Source organism: Lygodium microphyllum, chromosome 6 (genome assembly GCF_053477565.2).
Source record: "Lygodium microphyllum isolate KBCC chromosome 6, Lygodium_microphyllum_v1.1.10, whole genome shotgun sequence".
NCBI lineage: Eukaryota > Viridiplantae > Streptophyta > Polypodiopsida > Schizaeales > Lygodiaceae > Lygodium > Lygodium microphyllum.
This window is the reverse complement of record NC_141140.1, coordinates 59,562,546-59,579,526: the sequence shown is the minus strand read 5'-3', so window position 1 is coordinate 59,579,526 and position 16,981 is coordinate 59,562,546. Positions and strand designations below refer to the sequence as shown.

The 16,981-nt window shown below is 40.3% G+C and overlaps 1 pseudogene; it reads right to left on the bottom strand.

Moving 5' to 3' along the window:
• The window catches only part of LOC148034610 (uncharacterized), a 28,627-nt pseudogene extending 15,673 nt beyond the window's left edge, over positions 1–12,954 (bottom strand).
• Positions 12,955–16,981: the final 4,027 nt, after the last annotated feature.

Here is a 16,981-nt window from a genome sequence, read left to right as displayed (position 1 = left end):
CTCTTTCCCCCAAGAGAATCTTTGTCCTTTTCTTAATAATTGATAAAGATTTTCAGCTACATGAGCAAAATGTGGTATCCATACGAGATAGAATACACATGGACCAAGAAATCTTCTCACCTCTAAAATATTTATGCATTTTTCTTGCATTATATTAATGGCATCTATCTTGATTGGTGAAGATTTACGTCCATAGGGGCCACACAGATGTCCGACCACTTGCCACAATCATGAATATGGTTAACTACAAATGTCATGCATCCATCTTCGTCAAGCTTCTCACTCTTTTCATTGACTTCACATCCCTTGATAGGTACATCATCACGAAATGGGAGAGTAAGTTGTGGAATAAAGTCCTCGAAGGCTTTGTGCATGGCATTCATCATATGGGCTATGGAGTTTGTTGCACCTTGTGGTAGAGTGCACATGCGGACCAATCTAAGAGGTGTCTATATTGTGGTAATGTCTTGGCTTTGTAATGAAAGCTGAAATTGGTCATATCAATATAGGTCTCCCATAGAATAAATTTCTCTACGTGCAAAAGCTGCAACAAACTCATCAACAACTCGACTCGAACCAACATTTTGGATTGTGACACGATTAATAGGCTGTAGATCTTGAATGAATCATAAGGATCCAGTTTTCTTAGGCACGGTAAACCATTGATTTGAGTAAGGTGCTGAAGAAGGTTCTAAAATCTTCATTTTAATCTTCTCATTTAGAAGTTCCAATAATTTGGGCAAATGCGCCCTTGGAATGGAAATGGGCTTGAGGTTCCAAGGCACATGTGGGACCGTAAAAATGACCATAGGAGCCACAATATTTGGATCCACACAGCCTATTTCACTTGGCTAAAATGCAAAAGCTTTTCCATGTTTCATTAGCATTTGCATAAAAGAGTGTTTTTCAAATGCGAAAGGAAAGAATTGTTACCTATTTTGAGCTCCTTTATACTTTCGGATGTGAACTTGTGACCAACGTTGGAAGGATCACAAAGACTTGACTGATTTGCTGCCCTATCTGCAAGCCCTTCACTTTCAAGAGGTAGTGGGACTGCCACATGCTTGACTTTCTTATCCATCATCTTATATTTTGTCTTCACTTGCGTTTTAGTCTTGTTGAGTAAACCAATGTCTTTTTGCTCAACAAATTCTTGAATTGTTTGAAAAAAATCTAATGTACATACTTCTATGGAGTGATTTTTAGCCAAATTTTTTATATGAGTATTTGCATATATTTCAGCCAATGTTTAGTAGTAATCAATTTAAAAAAAATACCCAAAATATCTTCATTTTTAGCCATCATGTCATAAGTTTTCAATGCTTTTTTTACATGACATAAATATTTTCTTTCAGCTTTAGTCATGACTGGAAGAGACTTTATAATAGCCCATACTATTCGTTGTACATACATGCAGACTTATTAGAGACAGTTTCTATAGCATAGGGACGTTCAATATTTTTACATTAGGCACTACCATAGCCTCCTTTTACAGCAGGGTAACCCGAAAACCCTTGATTTTTTGGGCATTAGGAGGCACAGGATAATCACACAATCGATCTCTGTTTTGATGATGGTGAGAGCTGAAAAGATGAGCGGGTTGTCTCTTACCCACCTAGCCTCCAATCCTCACTAAGAGAGCTAAAGAACGACACCACCTAGCCAAAGAGAGGATGTGCTAGGACATCCCTTTCCTAAGTGAATGGAAAGAACCAAAACAGAGCTTCACAAGATAGAATTTGTAGCCCATCTTAAGGGGAATGAAGATGATGGAAGGTTAAGAGAGATGATGACTTCTAATTTCTCCCATGAACATATATATAGTAGTGAGAAAATAAGGATTCCCCACCAATAGAGTATATGACAAGTCTTACTTAATAAGTTTAAGTATGAATGTAGAGTGAGAATTAGAAGAGGGTACAAATGATCTGGACACCATATGATCTAGATGTCATATTAGAATATGAGAGAGAGGGAAAGAGATGAGAAGAGAGGGAGACAAGAGGAGAAGAGGTAGAGGAAACTTGCCATTATGTATTCATGGAATGCTATATAAAAAAAGAGACTCACTTATAGCTTACCTCAAAGAGATGGACTAGCATGAGGGTGTTACGTAATATGCTTTTAGTGGCTCCCCTTTGGGCTTGGTGATCTAGAGTGCTCTCATGTGCTTGTGATTGTGTCTTTCTTTGCATCTCCATGGGCACCTTATGTAGCCTCCGTGAGGTATTAGATTAAGCTAATGTTTTAGTTAACATAATCCTAGATGATGTATGGCATCTTTGATAATATGGAAAATAGTGGATGGGACAAGTCCCACCTTGGTCATCATGCAAGAAGCCAAGGGTGGTGGTAGACAAGCTAGAGAAAGGGAGCTAGATTACAAGAGCTGGGTGCCCAAAGCACATTATTTTAATATATTTACAAGAAGAATAAAATGGAAGCTGATGTGATAAGGGTGAAAGAGAATCAAATTGCATGCAACTAGCATTCTGTGCCTTGGTAACTTCAAATCGGTAAAGAATTTGAAAAAAGTTTCTTCTGCAACTTTGTAGACCATGTTGAAACCAATCGCACATCGTGGGAATTTTCTTGAAATTCTATTTTTCGTGGGATTTATTAAAATGATTAAAAACGGCTTTCAAAATTTTCTTTGAGTTTAATTTTTTATATATATTTAAATACATATAAGCATGTGATAAAGGGGGTTCCATGCTTGTAAGATTTTGTGTAAGATCCAAATGACACCATGATGTGGACATTGACTTGTGTACAAGGATGAGGTGTCCTATAATGATGGTGATAGATCCCAAATCTTGGTAATGCAACTGAAACCCAAGTATAGTTGGAGGTTAGTCCTTTGAAAATATTATATGCACTCACTCAATCCCTAGGTGTAATCCATTTCCATCATCACTAAGATAACACATCCCTTTTACCATTTGCATTGATCTCCCTCCTAAGAACTTGTTTCCCCACTTGTTAGAGTTATCATAACCGAGAAGCAATGTAGCATACCTACTGCTTGAAGAGTAAACCCAAAGTGATAAGATGTAGGGCTTAAGCTATGGGTAAGGCTCTTGATAGGGGTTTTTGGCTAAATTTTGTGGTAGAAATTTGCTCTGTAAAAAACCCGGATCATAAGCCCTCCCCTTAAGCTAGAGACATTCATGCCTCTAGCTTACTAATGTTGGTCCAATAGAGTAGGGAGGAATGCACCCTCTCATTGGTGGCTCTTTGCCAAATGACTGCTCTAATGTGTCCCTAGTTCTTTGAAAATAAGGCTTGAGTCACCATCCATTTACCCTTGACTTGTGAACCCTCTCATCCATGTCACCTAGCTTATAGCTGCTATTTGGATATCTCCTTATGACCATGAATGGCCTTTCCCACTTGAACACAACTTTAGCATCCTTTCTATTATCAAAGAAGTTATCATAGCGTAGCATAAGTGATCCTTCCCTTATGTGTTTTCTAGCCAACTTGTTATTAAATGTCTTCATTCTCTCTTCAGTTTGCATGGAATAGTGTTGGATTACTACTTCTCTATCTAACTCCAGCCACTCTAGATCCAAGATCCTTTCCTCTAACTTCTTATCTTGATTCTTCTCTTGACTACCTACTAAAACACGTAAACTAGCCAGTTCTACTTCTATAGGAAGCTAAGCCTCTTATCCATAAATGAGGTGAAATGCAGTATAGCCAAGTGAGGTTCTCAATGAAGTCTTGTAGGCCCAAAGAGTTGCACTAAATTTTTTATCCCAGTGCTTGGGGTGCATGCGTACATGCTTGGTAATTATCTTACAAATCAACCCATTCACCTTTTCAACCAAACCATTACACTGTGGGTAGTAGGGAGTAGAATGACTGTGCTTGATTTTTAGCTTTTCCATTAGCTCCCCCACTAGATTAGCCCTAAAACCAGGACCACGATCAGAGATAATTTCTAAAGGTGTGCCAAACCTGCAAAAATATTTTCAAACACAAATTTTTCCACTTCTTAGGCTATGATCCTACTAGTTGCTGAAGCCTTAGCCCACCTTGTCATGTAGTTCACACCCCATTATGATGTATTCATTACCAAACTGAGTTTGTGGGAGTGGCCCTATTGCATCAATCCCCCATTTCTCAAATGGGTCATATGTAGTTATGGGATTTTGTTTCTCATGCACTAGCTTCCTTGGTCTAGCCTTTTGGCAAGCATCACAAGTGCATCACCAATGTTGCACATCTCGATGCAGACTAGGCCACACAAAACCAGCTTGAAGAATCCTTCTATTGGTTATTTCTTGAGCAAAATGTCTGCCACAAAACCCCTCATGGCATCTCTTAATCACATCCACAATCCCCTTTGTTGTTAACATCCTTCTAAGCACTACATCCCTTCCTTTGCAATACAACACATCATTTATCAAGCACTATTTAGTGGCCTTAGTAGCCAACCACCTTTTCTCACTCTTATTCATATGTGTAGGTGCCCCACCATGATAAAGCACATCTTATAGTTGAAACTTACCCTGAAGCAAAGGGATCTTTACTACAATGATACCAACCGTTACCTCTTTCAATTTTTCAGATCTACTACCTAGAGCATCTGGGTCGTCATTTGTGCGCCTTGGTACAAAATAGATTTGGGCTTTCTGTAGCTTCCTCATGAGAGTTTTAGCTTCTCTCATTTTTACATCTAAGCTATTATTTTTACAAGTCTAAATTCCTTTCATTTGCTTAATAATTATCATAGAATCCCCAAAAACATTAAGTCGAGTGACACCATGTGAGAGACATCACCTCAAACCTAAAAGCAAGGCTTGATATTTTGCTTCATTGTTAGAATAGACATCCTCCAAGTTGATGCAAAGTAGATGTGTATTAAAGATAGAGGGATTGATATTCTCCACCCGTGGCGAGTCCTCAAGAGGATGTGTCTACTCTTTTACATTTCCCTTCTCTTTTTCCTTCTTTCGATGGCATCTATGGGTCAAGAAATCAGCTAGGCAATCCCGAGTAGAGTCCTTCACCTTGAAGGTGTAGTCAAACTCTTGGAGTTGTATCACCCACTTAGCGATTCTGGCTAAAAAATCCATGTGTTGTAAGGCATAGGGAAAATGCTCTTCTGTCATGATCATTGTAAATGGCCTATGGAGAAGATAAGGACGAAACTTACTTACAACAAACATTGGAGACAAAACCATCACCTCCACCATCTTGTACCCTCATTTTGATGTTGTCATTACTCTACTAGAAAAGTAAACTGTTGAGATATCGAGCTCCACTCGTGATACGCCAGGGTGACCGTTGTGTATTTATGTCACCGACTTGTCAGTTGCAGACGCGGTTGGTACACCGCCCATGAATAATAGCTACATGATAGCTATCCTTATCTACTCTAGATCGTGGCTCAGTTAGTATGCCACCTTAGTTAGTTGAGTTTGGTTTGAGACCCATATATAGGGTTCTTCTATTTCTTTGTATTAGAGTTCTTTTTGGCTTACACAACTAAGAAGAGGAAAACTGTTTTCAGCCTCCACCCTTGTGTGTCTTCCCCCATTGTGCAAGCAAGAAAGCTTCAAGCAAGACTCCTTCCTTCTCTCCCACAATCTTGACATGGTATCAGAGCCTTGTTCGTGGTAAGGAGCTCAAGAAAGCAAGCTAAGCTCGCGGTGGTCTGGTAAGAGGAGCAGTGTTGCTTTCATTTTCTGTTTTGGGAGCAGATCTCTGCAGGTAGCACAGCCGGAAATTGCAGGAGTGCATTGTCTCAGGTTGAGACGCCCTTCGCGGTGAAGCAAGAGGGCAGTATATGCTGCGGGCGAGGGCTTTAGCCCTCGGCGACCTTGTTTTTTTTTTTTGAGGCCATTTCGGGGCCTGTTTTGCAGACGGAAGTTTTCTGCACGCACTCGAGAAAAGGCTCAGTTTTATGTTGTGCAGCCACTGTTCTACAGGTCGGTGAAAATTTACTGTAGAAATTGCATCGTATGCTTGTGCGCAGAGACATTGGGAGTTTCAGAATCATCCTTGGTTCATGTTTATGCAAAATCGTCACTAGGAAGTGACTGTGTGGTCAAATACCACTTTCGCCAACTTTCCAGATTTGCCCTTGTGAGGGTGAAGCTGTGTTTTTTGCAGTGACAGAATTTCTTGCAGGATTCTGTAATGGCGTCTGATTCTCTTTCACAGATTGTCACTGAAAAGCTTGACAAGAACAACTTCCAGGCATGAAAGTTTAGAATGACAAATTTCCTTATGGGAAAAGGATATTGGGAATTTGTTGCAAGAAATGAAGAAGAACCAGTTCTTCCTGATGTTCCCAATCAACAACAAATGCAGGCATTCAAAGCATGGCATGAGAGAGCCAGGAAAGTTATGTACTGGCTGTCTATCAGCATTTCAGACTCTATGATTGTGCATATTCAGGATGCAAGTACGCCAAAGGAGGCATGGGATACTCTATCAAAAATGTATAGCACAAATACACAAGCCAGGAAAATGCAGCTCAAGCAAGAGTTGCATAATGTGCAAAGAGAAAATATGAGCATCAATGACTACCACATGAAGGTGAAGAAGATTGCAGATGCACTTGCTTCCATTGGGTCACCAGTGGAAGATGATGATTTAGTTTCCGTGACCTTGAATGGTCTAGGAAAGGATTATGCACAGTTTCGAACATCCATTTCCGTTCGTGAAAGATTTCCTGACTTTTGAGGAGTTGATTGCTCTTCTAATTTCTGAGGAGCAGAGAAATGGTGGTGCATCTTCTTCAGGAGGAACTTCAAAAGAAGCTGTCTTCTACTCAAATGCTGGAAGAGGTAGAGGCAGAGGTAGAGGAGGCCGATTTGGAGGCCGTGGCAGAAATCAGAATATGCAGCAAACTCAAGAAAACCAGTCCTATGGAGGAGGACGTGGTAACTCTAGAGGCAGGGGGAGCCAAAGAGGTCGTGGTGGATGGCAAAGAGGCCAAAATGCAAACAGTAATGTTGAATGCTATTATGTGGTAAAATGGGTCATATGGCTAAAGACTGCTATAAAAAGCAGAATGACATCATGAATGGAAAACTGCAACAAGGGAATTATGCATCTTCTAGCAGACAGGGTGATGACAGAAATGAGCATTTGTTCATGGTGCAGCACATGAACAATTCTGTGACAAATGCAGAAGAAAGCAATGATGTATGGTATGTTGACTCAGGTGCATCAAACCACATGACAGGTCATGCAGAATGGATGGAGGATGCAAGGAAAATGGAAAAACCAGGATTTGTGGAGACTGGTGATGATACTGCACATCCTATTGTGCAGATTGGAAAAATTCCCTTGTCTATGCAGGATGGGAAAAAGAAATACTTGTCCGATGTATTTCATGTCCCGAATATCACCAAGAATCTGGTTTCTGTTGGTCAAATGGTTGAGCAGGGCTTGCAGGTCAGATTTAATCCTCATGGATGCTTTGTTGAGGATATGAAAAATAAAGGTCGCTTGATAGCAAAAGGAAAGAAGAAGGGCAGAATGTTTACATTGGATGCAGACATGTCTGAATTGAGTGCAGCAATGTTTGCCCATGGGACCGGTGTAGTTGCAGATATTGATATATGGCATAAACGCATTGGTCATGTTAATGTACAGCGACTTAAATCAATGCAGGCCCAAAATATTGTTGCAGGATTGCCAAAATTCAAGGTTGCAGAAATGCATAAGGTATGTGAAGCCTGTCAGTTTGGAAAACAGGCAAGGAAACCATTTCCTAGACATGTTCAAGAGAGTGAAAAGCCATTGGAATTAATCCACTCTGATGTGTGGACTACTAAAGCTGCATCTCTTGGAGGCTGTCATTATTTTGTCACTTTTATTGATGACTATAGCAGAAAAGTTTGGGTGTATTTTATGAAAAAGAAAAGTGAAGTTTTTGGGCATTTCAAAACCCTTAAAGCTATGGCTGAAAAAGAAATAGGTCTGCAAATAAAATGCCTAAGGTCAGATGGAGGGGGAGAGTACCTCTCAAATGAGTTTGCAAAGTTCTTACAGGAGCATGGCATAAAGCAGCAATATTTATGCAGTTATACCCCACAATAAAATGGAATTGCAGAAAGGAAAAACAGGCATATTGGAGAGGTATCTCGTGCCATGCTCAATGAAAAAGACTTGCCAGATTTTTATTGGGCTGAAGCAGTTGCTACAGCAGTCTATATAATGAACAGGACTCCCACTGCAGCAATACATGGGATGACTCCAGAGGAGAGGTATACTGGTAGGAAACTAGATATTTCTCATTTGAAATTTTTTTGTTGCATTGCCTATGTACATGTGCCAGATGAGTTGAGATCCAAGTTGGATCCAAAAGCTGAGAAGTGCATCTTTATTGGTTACTCTCTGCAGCAAAAAGGGTATAGATGCTATAACCCTTCTACTCGTAAGTTTACAGTGAGTAGAGATGTTGTTTTTGATGAGATGAGTAGCTGGTATAAACCAGTAAATGCGATTGATGATGTAGATGCACAAAATGGTAATGCTGCACAGAATTCACAGCAGCAGTCACAAAATATTAGTGGACCTGGAGCGTCCTCTAGCAGTGGTTCACATTCTTCGCCATGGACAGGCAGATTGAGATCAGGAGAATCTTCTCAAAGTAATGCAGATAGTGGTATGCATGTATCACGAAAAGGAAAAGAGAAGGTTGATCAGCCCATGTTTGATGTGAATGCAGGTCACTCTTATGTGGATGGTGAATCCAGTGGCTCAGAACAGAGCATTAATGATGAGTTGGGTATTCCTTCTATTGTTACACCTGGAGTAAGGAAGACCAGGGATGTTTTGAGAGCACCTGGGAGTGAACCTACTTTGCGCAGGTCTACGAGAGCTAGGTATCCTGTGGATAGGCTGAAATATGATGGATTTACAGCCATTCACTATGCATATATGGTTAAAGTGATACAGGAACCAGAACCCACTTCTTTTGAGGAAGCCATGGGAAAAGAAAAATGGGAGAAAGCCATGGATGAAGAAATGGATGCCTTGGAAGCAAATGCTACATGGGAATTGGTACCTTTGCCTAAAGGTAAAAATGCAATTGGCTGTAAGTGGGTTTATAAGGTGAAGCACAATGCAGATGGTTCTGTGAACAGATAGAAGGCAAGATTAGTAGTCAAGGGGTATGCACAAACATATGGCATTGACTATGAAGAAACATTCAGTCCGGTTGCAAGGATGGCAACCGTAAGAGCAGTCATTGCTATGGCTGCATCAAAGGGATGGTCTTTACATCAGATGGATGTAAAGAATGCCTTCTTGCATGGTGATTTGCAAGAAGATGTCTATATGGAGCAGCCACCAGGTTATGTGCATACTGTTCATCCTGAGTTTGTTTGCAGGTTGAAGAAAGCTTTGTATGGCTTGAAGCAAGCACCTAGAGTATGGTCCGACAAGATAGGACAGTATCTTGTCACTATTGGCTTTCAGATTTCCAAGGCAGATTTCTCACTTTATGTGAGAAAAACAGAGAAAGGTATTATGCTGCTTGTCATTTATGTTGATGATTTGATTATGACAAGTGACAGTGATGAAGATATCCCTCATGTGAAAATGCTATTGAAGCAGAAGTTTGAGATGAAGGATTTGGGAGAGCTGCGTTATTTCTTGGGCATTGAGGTGATTAGATCACCAACTGGGATACAGCTCTTGCAGAGGCAGTATGGATTGGACATGCTGTCCAAATATGGGATGACAGGCTGTAAGCCTATTTCAGTTCCTTTGGAGCAGAATGTGAAGTTGAGCACAGATGCAGGTGAGCTTCTAGAAGACCCTACTATGTACAAACGCATAGTAGGAAGTTTGATTTATATGACTATTACCAGGCCAGATTTGAGCTATGCTGTTGGATTGGTAAGTCAGTTTATGCAGGCTCCAAGGAAACCGCATTTGGATGCGGCTAGACGCATACTCAGGTATGTGAAGTCCACATTGCAGTATGGACTATTTTATGAGACTGGGGTTCAGATACAGTTGCATGGATACACTGATGCTGATTGGGCTGGTAGTATTTCTGATAGACGATCTACCAGTGGATATGTGTTCTCTTTTGGGAGTGCTGCAGTCACTTGGAGCAGCAAGAAACAGCCTACAATTGCCTTGTCGAGCACAGAGGCTGAGTACAGGGGTGCAGCAATGGGTGCATGTGAGGTAGCTTGGTTGCATAAGCTACTTTATGATATGCATCAGTCTACAGATGGACCAGTTGTCATTTATTGTGACAACATGAGTAGTATACACTTGGCAAATAACCCAGTCTATCATGCTAGAACAAAGCACATTGAGGTGCATTATCACTATGTGCGAGAGAGGGTTTTACTAGGTCTTATTGATCTAGTTTATGTCAGCATAGAGGATCAGGTAGCTGACATATTCACGAAGGCATTGGGCGCAGAGAAGCTGCGCAAGTTCAGAGACCTGCTTGGTGTGCAGGAATTGGGATTGAGCTCGAGGGGGAGTGTTGAGATATCGAGCTCCACTCGTGATACGCCAGGGTGACCGTTGTGTATTTATGTCACCGACTTGTCAGTTGCAGACACAGTTGGTACACCGCCCATGAATAATAGCTACATGATAGCTATCCTTATCTACTCTAGATCGTGGCTCAGTTAGTATGCCACCTTAGTTAGTTGAGTTTGGTTTGAGACCCATATATAGGGTTCTTCTATTTCTTTGTATTAGAGTTCTTTTTGGCTTACACAACTAAGAAGAGGAAAACTGTTTTCAGCCTCCACCCTTTTGTGTCTTCCCCCATTGTGCAAGCAAGAAAGCTTCAAGCGAGACTCCTTCCTTCTCTCCCACAATCTTGACATAAACTGGTCTCATCAAGCTAGTTTTAGCATCCTTTTGTATTAGTGCTGTCCCTAGAGCATCTTCCCCAAAACTCGAGTTGACAAAAATCTCTTGATCCCAATAAGGCTGTAAAATTATGGGACGGGTGCTGAGAGTCTTCTTCATCTCATGAAAGCACCTTTCCCTTTCATCACTCCATAGGAGCTCCTCAGAGGAGTGGGTCAACTGTTGCAGTGGAAATACTAATTGGGAGAGGAGATGAATAAACCACCCCATATATCGCATCTTTTGAATGAAAGAGGTTAGTTGCTTCACAAAAGATGGTGACGGCACCGCCAATAGGGCCCTAATTTTGTTTGGATCCACTTCAATGCCCCTCTCACTTACGACATGCCCTAACAAAGTTACACTACTTTTGCTAATATGACACTTCTTATTGTTTAGCTACCCCCCATTTGTGTGAGGCAGTTGAAACCTTCATCCACCTTTTCTAGATGTAGAGTCTTAGAACTATAAATACAAAAATCATTAATAAAGACCCTGATGGACTTACCAAAATATGGTTAGAAGACATAATTCATGAATCACTGGAAGGTATTTGGAGCATTTGTTAATCCAAATTGCATTACTTTGTAAGCAAAACACTCCCAAGGTGTGATGAGGGTGGTCTTCTGTTGATCCTCTTTATATTAGGATATGGAGATAACTTGAATACCGATCACAAACAGTGTATCTCTCATGCTCGGCCACCTCATTGAGTATTTCATCTTGAAAGGAAAGAGGAAAGTGATCTCTCTTTGTTGCAGCATTTAGCGGCTTGTAGTCCTCACAAATCTACCATTTGTTGTTCTTCTTGGGTATCACCACTATAGGTGAAACCCACTCTGAGTCCCCTACTGGATAGATGAAGCATGCCTTAAAAAGTCGCTACACCTTAGTAAGTAGAGCATTTTGTTGAACTACTCCCAACCGTCGTAGCAGCTGCGACTACTAGCCTTGCTTCATCTTTTAGATTAATGTAATGTTGTACTTCCGTCATACCTCTGATGTGTTCATAATCAAAAATAAGAAGTGATGAGTATTTTATAATCACTTCCATGTAGGTTGCCTTCTCCTCAGTTGATAGATCCTTAGCCAACATTTTTTCTAGCCCCTTGTTCTCGACCTTTGGAAGTTGTTGTGGAATTTCACTACTAGAAGGCCCTTTCAATGTAATCCCCATCATTTCTAGAGAGCTTTTTTCCTCCTCATTAGAAGATTTTCCCTCTATCATAGATGACCAATCCTCGTTGGAACTCTATTTATCAGCGATGTTCTGTAATGCAAGACCCTCCTATCGGCCCTCCTTTATGTTGTAGATAGTGCTCTTCCATTTTTTCTACAGCTCCCTTTATGGCCTTAGCTCTAAAGCCCCTGTCTCCAATCTTGCCTAGCTTTCATTTCCATTAGTCATGGTCACCCAAGAATGAGTGGATAGCTCTCTCCCTTCATTGGCATCACATACATGTCAAGCTCCAATTGCACTCCACACACCTTTACCTTGACTTTCTTTATAACTCCCAAACAATTTAAATTTGCTACTATATTGTTAGCCATTTTGGCCCCAAATTCAGTAGTTTCAGTTACCTCTAATCCCAAACGATGCATCAACTTTTCCATCATGACACCAATATCTGTACCTCCATATGTCTTTGATACTCTCTGCCCATTGATTTTGGCTTCCACTAGAGGCACAATATCTTTCGTCTTTCTAGCCTTGATTGCATTCATGTGTCTATTCTTCATGGGTCTAATGCTTACCATCTTTGACCATTGTTGTTGCACTGTTGGAGATAGATGTAGTAATTGTGGCCATGAAATTTTTGGCCCTTGATCCCTCACATCAACAAGCAAATCATAAGCTCTAGTTCCTTTACCCAGGGAAAAATCATCTAGCTCAATGTGTCGACATGAGTAAGCCCTCCTCTTTTTATTGCCGCATGTCTTTGAAGCCTTAGAAGACTCTGCTTCTTCTTCCATATTTTCAACCTCTTCTAGTGGTGTATGCTCCATCCTTTCAATTCTACCAGCTTTCTTCACTGGCATTGCTTCAACCTCTGCTACTTTGGCCTTTCCTTTGACATCACTCTCATCGAAACTGATCATCCTGACGTCACGATTCTGTAGTGGCTGGACAGGCAAGGGCGACACCTTTGCAAGTGGTTGAGGATGCTGGAGAACTTGAACCGACGGTGGATGCCCTGGATTTGATGAAACAAGCCTCTCCCTACGTGGTATCACTTATTGTCTCCTCCTTCTTTTTGGGAATCCATTTCCTAACAAACGCCTCGAATGAGGACAAAAGCACATACCATGGCCAGTCTCCCCATAATTATAGCAAATATATTCTCTTTCTTGTCTCCTTGGGCCCGATTGCCTTCATTTGCGAGGGGAGGGGGCCGTATTCCTTTTACTAAATTCAATGAAAGACTTTCAAGTTGATTAATAATGCATTGTAGAAGCTCTTGCTATGGCATTTTTGGTTTGGGTGAGACCTCTGCTATTTCTCTAGGCCTTGGTATGGTTGGTAAAACCTGCATGGGCTCAACTTCCCCCCTCAACTGGGCTCGATACTTCAATTTCCTATCTTTCTCCCTAGCATAAGTAACTTATTCTTCATATGATGTGGAAAACTTGCCTTTGACATTCTCCCTCAGTAGAGGGCAGAGTCCGGCCAGAAAAAATTCTTTCTTAAGGCAATTAGGTACTCTCTCTCCTTTGGCTAAGGAGGTTGTCCATTTATCCCACAATTTTATAAACATGCATTCATATGCTTGGTATTCCCTGGTAAGGTTTGGTGAAGATCTAAGAGTTGTCTCCAAAGATATTCAGAAGGCTTTGTATCTTGGTACTCATATAAGAATGTGGTCTTGAGATCCTCCTAGTTACCCCTTGTAGCCTCTAGGAGAGCTTGATACCACACTCGAGCATCACCCTTTAGAAATAAAAAGAAGACATGTACTTTGGTTGCTTCATCATCCTGGCATGTGACTAGGAAGGCCATTTCTAAGTCATCTAGAAAATCTAGAGCTTTCTCCCGTTTGTGCCCAAAAAAATCTTGAAAAAGCCATGATAGGAAGATATTGATCTAGCTCAATACAAAATAAAGATGAACACATCTATGCCTAAGTCATATCTTATTAAGGGTAGAAATAATGGATTCACAAATTCATTAATCTCAGCAAGACGAGGAGGGCCCAATAATTCACTTATGATATTTTGGAACCAGAGCTTCTTGCTAGCTATTATGTGCACGGTTTGCCTGGCAAGAGGACAGATAGGTCCGTACAAATCCATATAGTTCATGGGATGTACTTAGAGTAGAATAAATATGTGCACATTAAAGGAGATGTTATTATCCAAAATAGGGAATACTATGGGGTCAGGGGACAACAAAATCTCTCTCAACCTCTGAGCTCAAAAATAGAAGACAAATCTTTGTTGAAAATGTATCTTCCTACTAATGCAACATCCACCCTAATGTTTTGAACCGATTGAAAGTTGTAGAAAATAGGATTATTCATTTATGCATTAACTACTAACTTTCATGAAGCGTGTTATTGAATCTTTGGCCTCTTAGATCCCACCATTCGAGAGATGCGAAGGATTTGCTCACCAATGATTAGATAGCTTTGGTGTGACCATCATCAGCCTTGTAAAGTTCATACGTTTCGATAGCTACCTTCTCAATTACTTTGAGCATTCTTGCTAGTAGTAGTTGAAACGCATCACCATATGTAGCCTCTTGCCAATACCAGACACCATTGATGTGTAACTTCCCTCCAAAAACTTGTTAATCCTTGAATTTGAAAGCGCCTTCACCACTTGAAAACGAGGCTCCTTAGGGAGTGTCTTTACACTAGACATAAAGCACTCAACACAATGCCTTGACCTAGAGACTTGATGAGAGCAAGATTTCTCTTGAAATAAAGAAGGGTGTGTGTAATTGACTTGCTTTACCCACATACGTGCCATTTGTCGATAAAGATTATTATTTTCTTGAGCTTCCTTTGAAGACCATAGTGGTACTCTTGAGCAATGAATCCCTTGAATAGGGTTTGATAAAGATTCCTCCTTAGTGATCCCTTGACAAATACTTGTTGAAGAAGAGGATAACTTCTTAGATTTTTCTTCCTTCATAGAAATTGTAAAGTGTAGCTTGAGAAGTTCCTCAACGAGGGCACCAAAATGAGAGTTGAAAATATGAGTGTGTTGCCTCTTACCCACCCAGCCTCTAATCCTCACTAAGAGAGCTAAAGAATGACACCACCTAGCCAAAGGGAAGATGGGCTAGGACATCCTTTCCTAAGTGAATGGAAAGAACCAAAACACAACTTCACAAGATAAAATTTGTAGCCCATCTTAAGAGAAATGAAGATGATGGAAGGCTAAGAGAGGTGATGGTCCCTAATTTCTCCCATGAACATATATATAACATAAAGAAATAAGGATTCCTCACCAATAGAGCATATGAAAAGTCTTACTTGATAAGTTTAAGTATGAATGTAGAGGGAGAATTAAAAGAGAGTGTAAATGATCTAGACACCATATGATCTAGATGTCATATTAGAATATGAGAGAGAGGGAGAGAGATGATAAGAGAGGGAGATAAGAGGAGAAGAGGTAGAGGAAGCTTGTCATGATGTATTCATGGAATGCTATATAAAAAAAGAGACTCAATCATAGCTTACATCAAAGAGATAAACTAGCATGAGGGTGTTGCATAATGTGCTCTTACTGGCTCCCCTTTGGGCTTGGTGATTTAGAGTGCTCTCATGTGCTTGTGATTGTGTCTTTCTTTACATCTCCATGGGCACCTTATAATGGTGGATGGGACAAGTATCCACCTTGGTCATTATGCAAGAAGCGTAGACAAGTTAGAGAAAGGGAGCTAAATTACAAGAGGTAGATGTCCAAAGAATATTATTATAATATATTTATAATAAGGATAAAATGAAAAGTTGATGTGATAAGGATGAAAGAGAGAATAAAATTACATGTAGCTTCCAGCCAACAGTCTGTGCCTTTGTAACTTCAAATCGGTGAAAAATCTGAAAAAAGTTTCTTCTGCAACTTTGTAGACCAGATCGGGCATCGAGGGAATTTTCTTGAAATTTGATTTTCCATGGGATTTATGAAAATGATTAAAAAGTCTTCCAAAAGCTGCTTTGACTTTAATTATTTATATATATAAATAAATATAAGCATGTGATAGAGGGGGTCCATGCTTGTAAGCTTTTGTATAAGATCCAAATGACACCATGATGTGGACATTAACTTGTATACAAGGGTGAAGTATCCTCTAATGATGGTGATAGATCCCAAATCTTGGTGATGTAGGTGGAACCCAAGTGTAGTTGGAGGTTAGTCCTTTGAGAAAAATCTATGCACTCACTCAACCCCTAGGTGCAATCCATTTCCATCATCACTAAGATAGCACATCCCTTTTACCCTTTACATTGGCATCCCTCCTAAGAACTTGTCTCCCCACTTGCTAGAGTTATCATAACCGAGAAGTAATGTAGCATACCTAGTACTTAAAGAGTAAACCCAAAGTGATAAGACGTAAGGTTTAAGCTATGGGTAAGGCTCTTGATAGGGTTTTTGACCAAATTTTGTGGTAGAAATCTAATTTGTAAAAAACCTAGATCAATGGTTAACATACACAGTAAGAAATTGGACAGATCATGCATTATCCTTGCTTTGGATTCAAGCATAGGAAGAACCATCATCAAGAGCTTTTGTTTCCAAGAAGGCTTCAGAAATATAAAGTTGTAGAAGAATGTTGGGGTAACTACAAGAGTCTTGAACAAAAAAGTGAAAATCATCTTTTATGTATCCAATAGTTACCTACACATTAGGACATGCAATATATAACTCTCCAAAAGAGTTGTTTACAGCTCTCATTCGCCAACCTAGATCAATATCTATAAGCCATCCGCCGCCTTCATAGAGACTCCTTTTGACATGACGTTTATTTCAGAACCATGGTCTAAGAGTGCAATACATGGTATTTCTTTTATTCCAATTTTGACGACTGTCTCCATTATTGCTCTTGCCCAATGTGTACGGGAGTAGTGACTGCTTGGAATGAATCGAGCGTCTTCCTCATCATGCATGTGCTATAGAGGAC